Raw genomic sequence first — 12,672 nt, forward strand, 5'->3', positions numbered from 1 at the left:
CATGGGAATAGTAAACTGAAAGCAGTAGGGAGTAGGGGAGAAGCTGTGGAGTTTGAAGTGATACCAGAATTGCAGATCTGTGCTGAAAGCTGGAAAAGAGCGACAGTAGTAGGAATGGAGGTGGAAGGAAGGAATGGAGGAAAGGAAGATTTGAGAGACATTCCAAGTAGAGCAAAATTACAGGCCTTGGCGCATTTCAGACTTAAGAGGATAGAGGAGATTGGTGACGAATCTTGACCAAATTTCTAGCTAAGGAGACAGACACAGGCACCGATAGAAATGGAGTTAACTGGTTTGGGTAGTGGAAGAGATCAACCTCTGCAGACAGCAGATATGTCTCACAAACAACTGATGCCAATCTTGAAGTCCAACAGCTTCTTTTTTCACAAGCCTACTGAGTCCTCTTCCTCACCCCACCTCCATCCCACTTGATTTTACTGAGAAAGTTCACTGGTACGTTGAACAGTCAACTAGGTTTGCGAGACCTAGGCAAACAGCATGAACAACTAATAAGAAGTACACTCCCCATGCATCTTTTTTATTGGCTCTACTTGACTTTTAAAGTTAAAATGACGTTAGCCTAGGATAGCCCAGGTGTCTCTTGACCATTCCTCCAAGATTACAAATATCCAACTATCCTCTGAAGCTGCCCGTGTAGAGCAAGGCAGTCTGGTCCGTTACAATTGGAGGATGGTACTTCCACATTCTGAACCAGTAACTGTCACCCAGGACCAGCCAGAACCTGCTTTCTGTGGAACCCCCAACCTCCTCCTTTCCACCTCAGACACTGAGCATGCTCACTGCAGATTAAGAAGGTGATTCCTCATATAGTCCCTAGTTTATAGAGATCAAAAACAAAAATGTAATGCATGCCTTTCCTTTGATCCAACAATTATAGAAATGTATACTAAGGAAATAATCAGAAGTGCACATAAATAAATGGCTGCAAAGATATCTTTTGAGGTATCCCTTTGGATTGGGGGGGGAACAGAAAATGCAGGGACATTCTGAATGCAAAACAATAAGGAAGTATTTCAATAAGTTGCCACATATCCACAGAAGGGAATATTATACAGAATTTAAAATATTATAAAGACATTTTAATGGCATGGGAAAATATTTAAAATACATTTTAATTAGCAAAAAAAGAGAACTACATATAACTCTGTGCTCAATTTTGTAACATACCCCCCCCCAACACACACATGCCTTATATACATAAATAAACACAAACACATACATACACACACATAGCCAAAGAAAAATAACCTGGGAGGTTATTACTATTATCTCTAGGTGGAGATGACTAAATAATTTTAAATGATTTTTATTTTCTTCTTTGTACTTTTCTGTATTTTCCAATTATCTTTGAAATCTTTTGTAATCAAGAAAAAAAATTCTCAAAATAAAGGGAAATGGGCCATGAAATAGGCCATGACTTGAAGGGAAGAAACCTGTAGAGATGATATGTAAGCCATGGAGCATTTATTCCTTCCATACTTCAGGGGATATTTTTTTCTTTCCTGAACACTGAGATGGCCAGTCTTTCCATCTCTTACCATAAAATGCCTGACAGCTTGGATTTCAAAGCTTTTCTTTAAAGCTCAGAGCTTCTCTCAATAAAACCTATATTCCTCCATGCCTAGGCAATAAATGGCCAAAAGAATCTACTAGGTTTTTGGAAACAATCATTTCTCTTTTCTTTATATTGACTGGATTAACTTTTGCCAAGAGACAAATGATCTGCCTGGATCACTCAGTTCCTTATTCTTTGATTTAATTAGGGATTAGATGGTAATAGACTGGAAATAAATTCTTTTCATTGACCTAAATTAACTTGGCTTTTGAAATATGGCATAGGCTCAACAATTATCTGAAAGGAAAAAATACATATATAATAACCCATTACATGCAGGAAACTGTACCAATCCAACCACTTAAACATGTCTCATTAACACCATCTGTAATAAATACTCCCAACTCTTTGAGTAAGGAAGCCATTTCTGTCCGTAAGATATAGGAATAAGGAAAGGTGGTGGGAAGGAATTCCCTTCCCAACAAGTATTTTTGAGTAGAAATCTATTTTTGTAGCAAGATCATTTGTTGGCCAAGTCTTGTTTCTTGTTTGACAGACCTACTTCCCACCATGTGCCTCTGTCCTCTGCAGTATAGCTTCCACACAGTGATGGGATTTCCCTCCCTAAAACCCTCCATTTAGTATATTCATCTCTCCTCACAACTTACATTTTTATAGAAAATTGTGGTTTGCAAAGGCTTTCACACAAAAGATGTTATGTGATCTTTACAAAAACTCTAGAAGACAAGAATTTTACAGATGAAGAAACTAAGTTCAGAGAGATTGTTACTTGTCCAGATACTCCTGCTAGTAAGAATTGGTTATCAGATGAAAACTTCCATTTTCTAACATGTGATTGATTGTTTCATCTGTCAATAATCCTGATAATACCAATTTGTCTTGATGTTGAGTTTTAAGACATTTTTCTCATCCATATGCATTTAACCACTTCCACACTGCCTCTCGATAATGATTAGTGTGTATGCTGTGTACCCTAATTCAAATTCATTTTAGTGAAAATCATTCTTGGAGGATGGCACAAAGGACATTACCTAGAACAAACCAGCATGTAGACATTCAACCCATTAAAGCCGTCTGGGTAAGATGTACTTCATTCGCCAGAACTGTTGGATAACCTAGGGAGCTTAAGGTACCTGATCTTGTCTCCAGACATAGCCTTTGCTCTCCCAGGTCTTTTTTCTTTTCTGAGTTCTGACTCTGGTATGGCCCTTACTGACATAGTTGGTATGATCTCCTGCAGCAGGTAACTTGCTATCCTGTAACATGCTATTTTTAGATTTGTAATAATCTCCCCACACCCCACTCACTTACCCCATGTTTTGCCCACATCCTACTACATGCACACATACACACAAAAACATGCCCTAGACTATATAGTTGCCCTGAGAGGAGATACGGGTCTTACTCTTCTTACTGTATCTTCCTATTGCCAATAGATGCCTAAAATTTTTTGCTATGTTAAATTGATCACTATATTTTTAAATTAGAGTGTCTACTAGAAAGTACAGCTATGCAATTATAATTGTATATTTTATGACCCACTCTTTCCCCTACCTGCCTCTATTTCCTTTTTCTTACACCACAAATCCTTTCATTTATTTTAATACCTTTCAGCAAATAACTTTATATTTTATTTCATGGGATGGTGATCATAAGGCCTCTAACTTATTTCAGCCTAAGACTCTAATATTTGAATTAGCCTGGGAAAAGTTTGGAAATCACTATTTATTCTATGCTTCTCATTCAATTTCTCTAGGCAAAATATCCTCTACTCTTTAAAAAGTGTATTCACTTCTAAATGAGGATACAAATTTCATTTTTCGAGGTCAAACTAGCCCAATTCAATATTCTTTGTTGTTGTGCTCAATTATAAAATGGAAAGATTGAAAGAAAATACAATTTTATTATATAACATAATAACATGAGCTAGGCTAAAAATATTGTTTACCATGTCCTGATCATGTTTTCAAGATTTTTTTTAAACAGCTTGACAATATTTAATTTTGTTAGTAGAACGTGTGGTCTGGATTATTTCTTTTTTGAAATGTGGATGGATCTGGTAACTAAGGCATCTTAGAAGGTGAGTATTACATTTAAAGTCATGTTATAGGACTAGGGAACAAACTGAAGGTTGATGGGGGGTGGGAGGGAGAGGAGGGTGGGTGATGGGTATTGAGGAGGGCACCTTTTGGGATGAGCACTGGGTGTTGTATGGAAACCAATTTGACAATAAATTTCATATATTAAAATAAATAAATAAAAATAAATAAAAATAAAGTCATGTTATAGGACTAGGGAAACAATCTCTTTGACATAGGACCCCATATTTTAGATACCACCATACAGGGTTGGTTGGGGACAACTTCAAGAGGGATGCTAGCATGTGTGTTCCCCCCTAATACACACTCAAACACTCACTATCTCTAGGTAGAATGAGATTCTTTAACAAAACATGGATAAAGCACTTAATGCAAACTGTAAAATGTTTAGCCTATAATTTTCATTAATTACTGTCTCCAATACAGAGTGCTGCTGGGAAATTAAAACGTAAAAGCAATGCTTTTTTTTTCCTTGTATTTATTGAGCAAGAAAAAGAAATGGAACAATAAGAGATACACTAAGGAAAAGTTAGTTCCCTGTTCGTAATATATTAAAGGCAGTATTTTAAGCATGCTTCCTCATTCCTTGTGGGCCAGTCCTTTCCCTGAACACAGAATAAGCACAGCCCACACTTCCATAAATGTTCTCTCACCAATAGCCCCCACATATCTCAGCCTATTCTGCCACAGCCTTTCTTTTAAAATAAATAAATTCATTAGGGATTTCGGGAGGAAGTCATGTCACATTGAGACAAGTGAGTTTATGGTTTCCAAAAATAAAACAAAGTATGGACAAATGTGTTGGTAATGGAGAAAGGGTTATCTGTGGTACGAGATTTCCAAGGTCTGAGCCTGAAAACTATGAACTCTAATTATACTCTGATTGCCACCCAGGAAAATCCATCTTTTCCCCTGTGTTTCACTGATACTCTAAAATTGAAGTATTGTATAGACAAAAAAATACTGAGTTCTATGAAGTAAAGGGATTATATAATTAACAGTGCTTGAGAAATTATTATTACATTCTACCCCTCCCCCAAATCACGGATCCCAGGCATTTCTATGCCCAGTCCCCCTTAGTAACTTTACCACTTGCTGTTCACATCTTCTAAACTCTCTGCCTAGTTTTCCTCCTGGCCGTGACTGATGTTATTTCTTTGTCCTGGAAGCAAAGAGCCATGTTACATATTCTTTTAAACTTCTACACCATTTTGGGGCCCTGCAATTTTTTTTTTTATAAGAATCTCCCAAGTTTCTTCATTCTTTGCCTCATTGTGACCTCTTCTTGGATTCATGATCTTTTCCAACCCTACAGAGGGAGCTGCCTCCTTCCTTAGCATCATGTGTCAGTTTTGGTTTTTGTTTGTTGGTAATACTACCTTTTGCTCAATGTTCCTTGACATCTCCTTGTGAAGAGAATACACAGAGCCCAGACAAGCTTCTACTACTGTACAAATGGTTTCAAAATCTGAAAGATCTGGATTCAAATCATGGTTCTAAAACTGTAAGCAACCTGAATAGGCTTTCTGAGCTCCACTGTCCTCATCTTTGGAATGGGAATCCCAGTATGTACTTCATAGTACTGATGTGAGGGTTCAATGAGATTGCACCTGTAAAAATATCAATATACTTCCTGGCATCTCCTGAGTGCCTTCCACAACACTTCTTCTGCCCTCATAAGTTTTTAATTAAATATTATATCTGACCACACATTTCAGGAGTTAAGTCACTCATGCTTCCTATAACTCTTTGGAAATTGCTCAGAATGTACTATTGGTCTCCTCTAACTTCATCTCATTTATACATTTCATGCAGATTGTAAATCTATTCTAACTGTTGGTTAAGACTCAAGATGTTGCTTACCACAGCAAAGAAAATCATTTCTGGGTTTTAAATACTCTCTTCTTTTTTCTTCTTTTCCTAAAGTTCGGTCAAGTGCAAACATTTCAAACTTGAATTCAGCACTTTTCCCAAGTAAGGCAATCAGGATATACCAACACCAATTTGGCATACCCGTACACAATGTGATATTCAATATAAAAAGTGGGTTATAAGAAGCAAAGAATCAGAAATTGTAATAAAGTACAGGAGGGGGAAAAATTCTAATGGCATTCAGGACCAAAATTGAGCTGTCTGAATCTATTGTTTATACGTGGGCTTAATTTCACCAGAACTGCTTGCTCAGCTTAACATAAATCCAGGAGGAAAAAATCCACTTTCACGTGAAGAAATATGAACTGGAATTCATAGATACAGCAAGAAAAAAAGTTCAGCTCTCATCCGTCTACATGAGCAAAATTATTTCACTAATGTTCCTTCTGATTCATGGTTTCTACTTTGTGACAGTTTTAGATGGAGACCACATAAACTAAAAGGTCTCTTTTGTACCAGAAGAGAACAAACAGTGTGCTCTTCAGATTAGGCTGAAGGATGATGCCTGAGTCAACCAGTGTATCCAAAGATGGGATGCTACAAGTTTTACAAGTCTGCCCCTGAACACCAGCCCTCCTTGGGTGGGGCAGAACCAATATATTTAGAGATCTCTGCAAAGAAAGCAGGGAGTGTGCAAATTATTTCTGATAGGTGCTGTGTATCACTCTACTTTAGATCTTTTGAGTTGTCAGTTCAGGAAATACAAATATGCTTCAGTGAGGCAAGGCATTCAAAAGGGACGCTGGACATCACCCTCCCCACATCCTGCCTTTCACTTTTCCACCCACCTTCTCTGAAAGTTCAAACTATTCAAAAAATTAATACACTTCTAATGCTACAGTAATCTTCAGTGAGCTGGAATACATGTTCTTAGACTGAGAAAGGCTGCCTCAGACCGGGAACAAATTTTCCCAAATGTCAACACCCAATAGAATTCCCAGGAGAAAATATGGGGAGATTATTTCCTCCCAGAGCAGCTATTTCCTTAGAATGCCCTATTGAAATGTTCTTTGTGGGGCGCCTGGGTGGCTCAGTCAATTGAGCATCCAACTTCAGCTCAGATCATGATCTCGCAGTTCGTAAGTTCGAGTCCCACGTCAGGCTCTGTGCTGACAGCTGGGAACCTGGAGCTTGCTTCGGATTCTATGTCTCCCTCTCTCTCTGCCCCTCCCCTGCTCACATTCTGTCTCCCTCTCTCTCTCTCTCTCAAAAATAAATAAAGATTTAAAAAATTAAAAAAAAAAAAAAAGAAATGTTCTTTGTTACTGTGAGCCATAGCCTGCTAATGATCTGGGCTAGCCCTATGGGTTTTGCCCTATTGAGCTGTAGAAAAGAAGTTTCTTTGTTCCCTATCACAACTCTTGAAAGTCTTGAAGTCTCCTCTTAGATTATTGTGTTCTTTATTAAACAAGACACCTTCATTCTTTATACCAAATCTGTTCAAAAAACATCACAGTTCTGCCATGACTACCAAAAGATAGCAATGATATCTTAAGTAGCACCAAGGAAATCTATCTGTAGGGAACAGACAGACCTAATCCTTTCTTCTTTGTAAATAGCGGTTTCCAGTGCACCTGAAATGTAGACTCATTTGTGGATGTCCAACAAGAACACAAATACTAGAAATACTCTCCAAAAGAATCAACTTTCATGGAGTTAAGCTTTATCCCCATTGGCAGATATCCAAAAAGGAAACTTGATGTTCTTACTTGATAGCCACACCTTCAAAATATAAAACTGTTCTTCAGGTCAGATAAGTCAGTTGGATTTTTAAGTGGGGTCTACAAAGGAATTCAGCACAGTGAAAGACCTAGATCTATCAAGGGTGAACTTAAAGCACAGAGCTATACATTAATGCAACTGTTATAAATTAATGGTTTCCCATAAAGCGTGATAAATTGTAGAGTGGCATCATAGATTCTGCAGCCAGATGTGCTATGTATTCATGTGATAATGGAAGATGAATGTTTGCTGCATATATCATCCTGAATTTGGTTCTTTGTGAACAATTTTTCCCTTTGTTTTTGAATTTATCAAAGCCAAAGTACCTAATCCATTCTTTAAGTGAAGAAACAGAGTTGGAATTATTATTGACTGATTTTGTTTTTTTATAAATGGTTAGGCTTTTCTTTTTGTATTCGATAAGTCAAGATAGACTGCAGTGTTACCTAAACCAAAAAGAGATAAAATGGAGATTTCAGATACTGACATGTAGCTACTAAAAAAGCAGAGAGGGCTTGCTTCTTGAAAACAAGTTGGTGCATTAATTTTCCACAAAGTTCCCATCAGATGTCATCAAATTCAACGCACTGTGCAGATGGGAAAGACTGACTATTGAAACAATTAACTATTGTGAGTCATTTCCTCAATCTGCTTTTGTTTTAGCCAATATGTCAAGTGGTGACAGACACTGTTAAATTTCACAAGCTCTACTGTCTTCTTGGAAACGGCATAATACAATTGACATAGCTCAGCTTGATAAATCTGCCAAACTAATGGTGGGGCCTCTTTCCTTCTACTTTTCAATGCCAAAATCTAAAGATATTATGTAGAACCTATTCAACATGAAGAACACAAAGTCCATTTTGTCCTCTCTGAATACTCCCATTTAATCACCTGCTGGCTCTTAGTTTCCCAATCCTTTTGAATTGGCACTAAAATGAATATGGTAAAAATTTTATATATTCAGTCTCCACTATCTCAGAAAAATGCTGTCATGGATGCTGAATTTTCCGGAAGTTTGCCACTTGCTTCAGCTTGGTCTGAAAGTCTATTACTTTAGATGACCTAATTTACCACTTAACACTTCAGGTGACTTTTAGACAATCAAAAGCTACTTGTCCTAATCTAACTAAAACATTTTCTAATCTTAGAGGTATGACTTTACTATTTGTGTGCACCATGTCACTTGCAGGTCTAAGGAAAGTAGGGGGAAACCGTTGTGTTGTTCCATGATAGTCTTGCTCCAATCAGGAAAAAGATCTCTAGGCAGCTTCTCTTGCACAAGATTCAAATTCACTAACCATTCCTTTATAACTCCTTCATTCATATGGCACAGTAGCTCACCGCCTTCTAGAAGGCAGCTCTGACTGTCTGTCTCTAGGGGAAAGTACAGTGAGTCCTCAGAAACTCAGGTAAGCCAGAAGCCAGGCCATACCTCACTCCCTAACACTAGGGAGATTGCAACTAGCTGCAGTGGCCCGCGGTTAAGGCATTATTTAACAGGAATGACCAGTCAACTAATATCTGACAAAGGAATCAAGAATACACAATGGAGAAAGGATAGTCTTTTCAATAAATGCTGTTAGGAAAACTGGATGATCACATGCAGAAAAATGAAATTGGATCCCTACCTTACACCACTCACAAAAATTAAGTCGAAATGAAATGAACACTGAAACATAGACCTTAAACAGCAAGACTCCTAGAAGAAAACATAAGGAAGAACCTCTTTGACATCGGTCTTAGCAATGATTTTTTGGATATGACACCAAAAGCACAAGGAACAAAAGCAAAAATCAATAAATGGCAGTACATCAAATTAAAAACCTTCTGCACAGCAAAGGAAACAATCAACAAAATGAAAAGGCAGCCTATAGAATGGGAGAAAATGCTTGCAAACCACCTATCTGATACTTAATACACAAAATATATAAATCATACAATAGCAAAAAAAAAATCCAATTTAAAAATAAACAAGGAACCGAATAGATACTGGTCCAAAGAAGACATCCAAATGGCCAACAGATACATGAAAAAATGTTCAACATCACTCATCATCAGGGAAATGCAAACCAAAACCACAATGAGATATCCTTCACATCTATTAGAAAGGCTGTCATAAAGAAAAAAAAAAAAAAAACAAGAAATAACAAGTGTTGGCAAGGATGTGGAGAAAAGGGAAGTCCTGTGCACTGTTGGTGGGAATGTAAATTGGTAGAGCCACTACAGAAAATGGTAAGGAGGTTTCCCCCAAAATTAAAAATACAACTATGATATGATCCATCAATTCCTTTTTGGGATATATATCCAAAGAAAACAAAAACAGGACATTGAAAAGATGTCTGAACTCCCATGTTTACAGCAGCATTATTCACAAAGCCAAGGAAGAGAAACGATCTAAATTATTGTCAATAGATGAATGGATAAAGATGTGCCACATACACACACACACACACACACACACACACACACACGAATTATGTGATGTGACAGAGGGGTGATCATCTTGTAATACATAAGTGTATCAAATCAACACATTGTACACCTTCAACTTACACAATGTTATAGATCAATTATATCTCAATAAAGTTGGATAAAATAAGCAAAATGGGTGGCCATTCCAGATAGTTCAAAGGCAACAAATGACCCAGGATTAGACGAACACAGAAGCTAGTATGCAAGCAGAAACCACTAGTTGGGATTATGGCCGTCGTCAGAAAGACTGTCCAAACTCGACAGGACCCCCGTCAGCAAAATGCACACAATCACTGACCAACCTCAAATACACTCTCACTATCCCTGGCAGTCCTACCGCATTTCTCTAGTGCATGTACTCTCCATTCTTATAGATGACTTTCACACCTCTCCTCTCTTAAAACCTCTCCCAACACCTTCTTTCCCATCCATTCTGATGACCTTTCTTCTTCATGTCAAAGAAAAATTGGAGCAACCAGAAAGACAACCTCTGTGCGTTTCTACCGCTGCATCCACCTACCTACCAACTTCTGCACCCATACAGTGTGGTTCCGCACCCGGGAACATACTCTCCATGCTCTTACGTAAAGCCAACCCTTCTATCATAGCACTCAGTCTTTTGCCTCCTCGAAGATGGAGAGGTGTCTCCACTCACCCTCTTCTGTATCGCCAAACTTCCCTCTCTACTGTCTCTTCCCTTTTTGTACAAATGTGATCTTAATTCTCCCATCTTTTTTTTAATGTTTATTTGAGAGACAGAGAGAAAGACAGAGTATGAGAGGGGGAGGGACAGAGAGAGAGGCAGACCCAGAATCTGAAGCAGGCTCCAGGCTCTGAGCGTCAGCACAGAGCCCGACGTGGGCTCAAACCCACCAACTGCGAGATCATGATCAGGGTCAAAGTCAGCGCTCAACCGATTAAGCCACCCAGGCACCCCTTAATTCTCCCATCTTAAGAAAAAGATGTCTCTTTAGAGACTAAAGAATCCTTATACCGAGGCTAGTGGTTCTCAAACCTAAGTCAATGTAACAGTCTCCTGGGGAGCCTGAATAAGAATATCAGTGCCAGGGGGTCCTGCTCTTCCAGAGATTGAGTTAGTCGGTCTGGATTATGACCTGGGCATTAGAGTTTCGTGCATTTGATGTGACTCTAATGTGCATCCAAGGTAGAGAAGCACTGATCTAATCTAGATTCATCATTAAATGAGGTACCAAAAGTCGAGAGAGGTGCAGCAGCTCACCCAAGCCCAGACAAATCATTAGTGGTAGAGCCAAGACAAAAATCCAGCAAAGCTAATTCCCAGTCCAGTGCTCTTTTGACAACATCAGGCAAAATGTCATATACAAAAATGTAATCTTTGGCAAAGAACCATGAATGCCACCATAAGTAATGAACTTACTAATTGTTCATCTCCACAGAGAATACTGGCCTTTCTGTCTTTGGTCACAAAAGGAGAGCTTAAACAGAGATGCTGAGAAGGCAAGTATAGCAGAGAATGTGAAGAAATCCCCGCCATGGTACCCACAGCAGATGTTTTCGAAGTTTGGGGATGGTAAAGGACCCAGGGGACGGTGCCAAGGAGCAGCACGAGGTGCCGTGTGATAAATGGAGCTGTCTCTTTCCCATTACAGGAACATAGCAAGTTTCAAGAGCAAATCAGAAACCTCGAATGATTAATTGTGTAGTCTACAATGAGTCCTGTTGTGTTTGTCTATGAATCCCTTTGCTCTGAAGATGAGACACACCAGGTGCAGAGAAACACCTGGCTATGATGAACCCTGTGAGTTTCTTAGTAACTCACTCCAAAAAAAAGGGGAACAGTGGTTTTGTTTACAGGTGAACAGTAGGAAGGGGATCAAAGCTGGTGAGAAAACTGAAATGGTGGAGTAAGAACAAAAGCATCCCTTTAACATCAAGCCAAGCGCTGTCATATCTCTGGCTTGGCCTCCTCTTTCTCTATACCTACTTGGCATCAATGAGGAACAAAGTATTTTAAGGAAGTCATAACTTCGTTCTTACTTATTCCCACCCACCGATTCCGCTGCCACCTCGCAGTCACCTTTGCATGTGACCTAAGGAAGTTTCAGCTAAGCGTTAGCAGTGAAGAGCATAGCCATTGAGCACACCAGTTTCTGGGCCCAAAGCCCACATTTTACTACCCATGTGACACGGCACAAATTATCGAAAGTCTCTGTGCTTCACCATCTGCCCAAATATGATATAACATTAATAATACCCACCTAGGAATTCTTGTCTAAGTAAAGTACACATGAATGTAAGATGCCTGAAACAATCAGTAAATAGCAGCTATTGTTGTTAAACAAGATGGCCAGGGAGATTACTGTTATTTTTCTTTAAAGTGTAACCAGCACGTTAACAATACTGTTTGCATACTAAATGAGTGTGTCAATTACACATAGTTATTGACCCTTCCTTAAAGCTGATGAGGTACACTAATATTTAGTTAGCTAATTTTGTTGAACTGTAGAGGCAGCATGGCTTGGTGGAAAGATCTAGATTCCAAGGCCAGCTCTATTGTTCACTAATTGCAAGCCTTAAAAAAAAAGAAAGGTGTTTAATCTCTCGATGCCTCATCTGTTCTTTAAAAAGTGAGAAGAAAAATACTTCATTTTCAGGGTGGTAGTAAGAACTAAATGAGAGAATGCAAATACCTAGTGCATAATAGGTGTCTGTAATAAAGGATCGTTGACAAGACAGCACACATTTACCTTACAGCAATAAAAGTGCTCTCCATTTTTAATACCCTTTAATTGTTTTCATGAATTCATAGCAGCATTCCTCCAAATTAGTCTGAATTTGTTATGTTTTGTCATGTGGTTTAATCCC

The 12,672-nt window shown here is 38.5% G+C and overlaps 1 long non-coding RNA gene across 1 annotated transcript; it reads left to right on the forward strand.

The window, feature by feature from the left end:
• The first annotated feature begins 614 nt into the window (after positions 1 to 614).
• Positions 615 to 11,514, forward strand: LOC122233118. Its single transcript, XR_006210581.1, has 4 exons — positions 615 to 815; positions 2,591 to 2,675; positions 3,608 to 3,677; positions 11,244 to 11,514. It is a non-coding gene; the product is annotated as an uncharacterized LOC122233118 (long non-coding RNA).
• The last annotated feature ends 1,158 nt before the right edge of the window (positions 11,515 to 12,672 follow it).

This window comes from Panthera tigris, chromosome D4, assembly GCF_018350195.1.
Source record: "Panthera tigris isolate Pti1 chromosome D4, P.tigris_Pti1_mat1.1, whole genome shotgun sequence".
Classification (NCBI taxonomy): domain Eukaryota; kingdom Metazoa; phylum Chordata; class Mammalia; order Carnivora; family Felidae; genus Panthera; species Panthera tigris.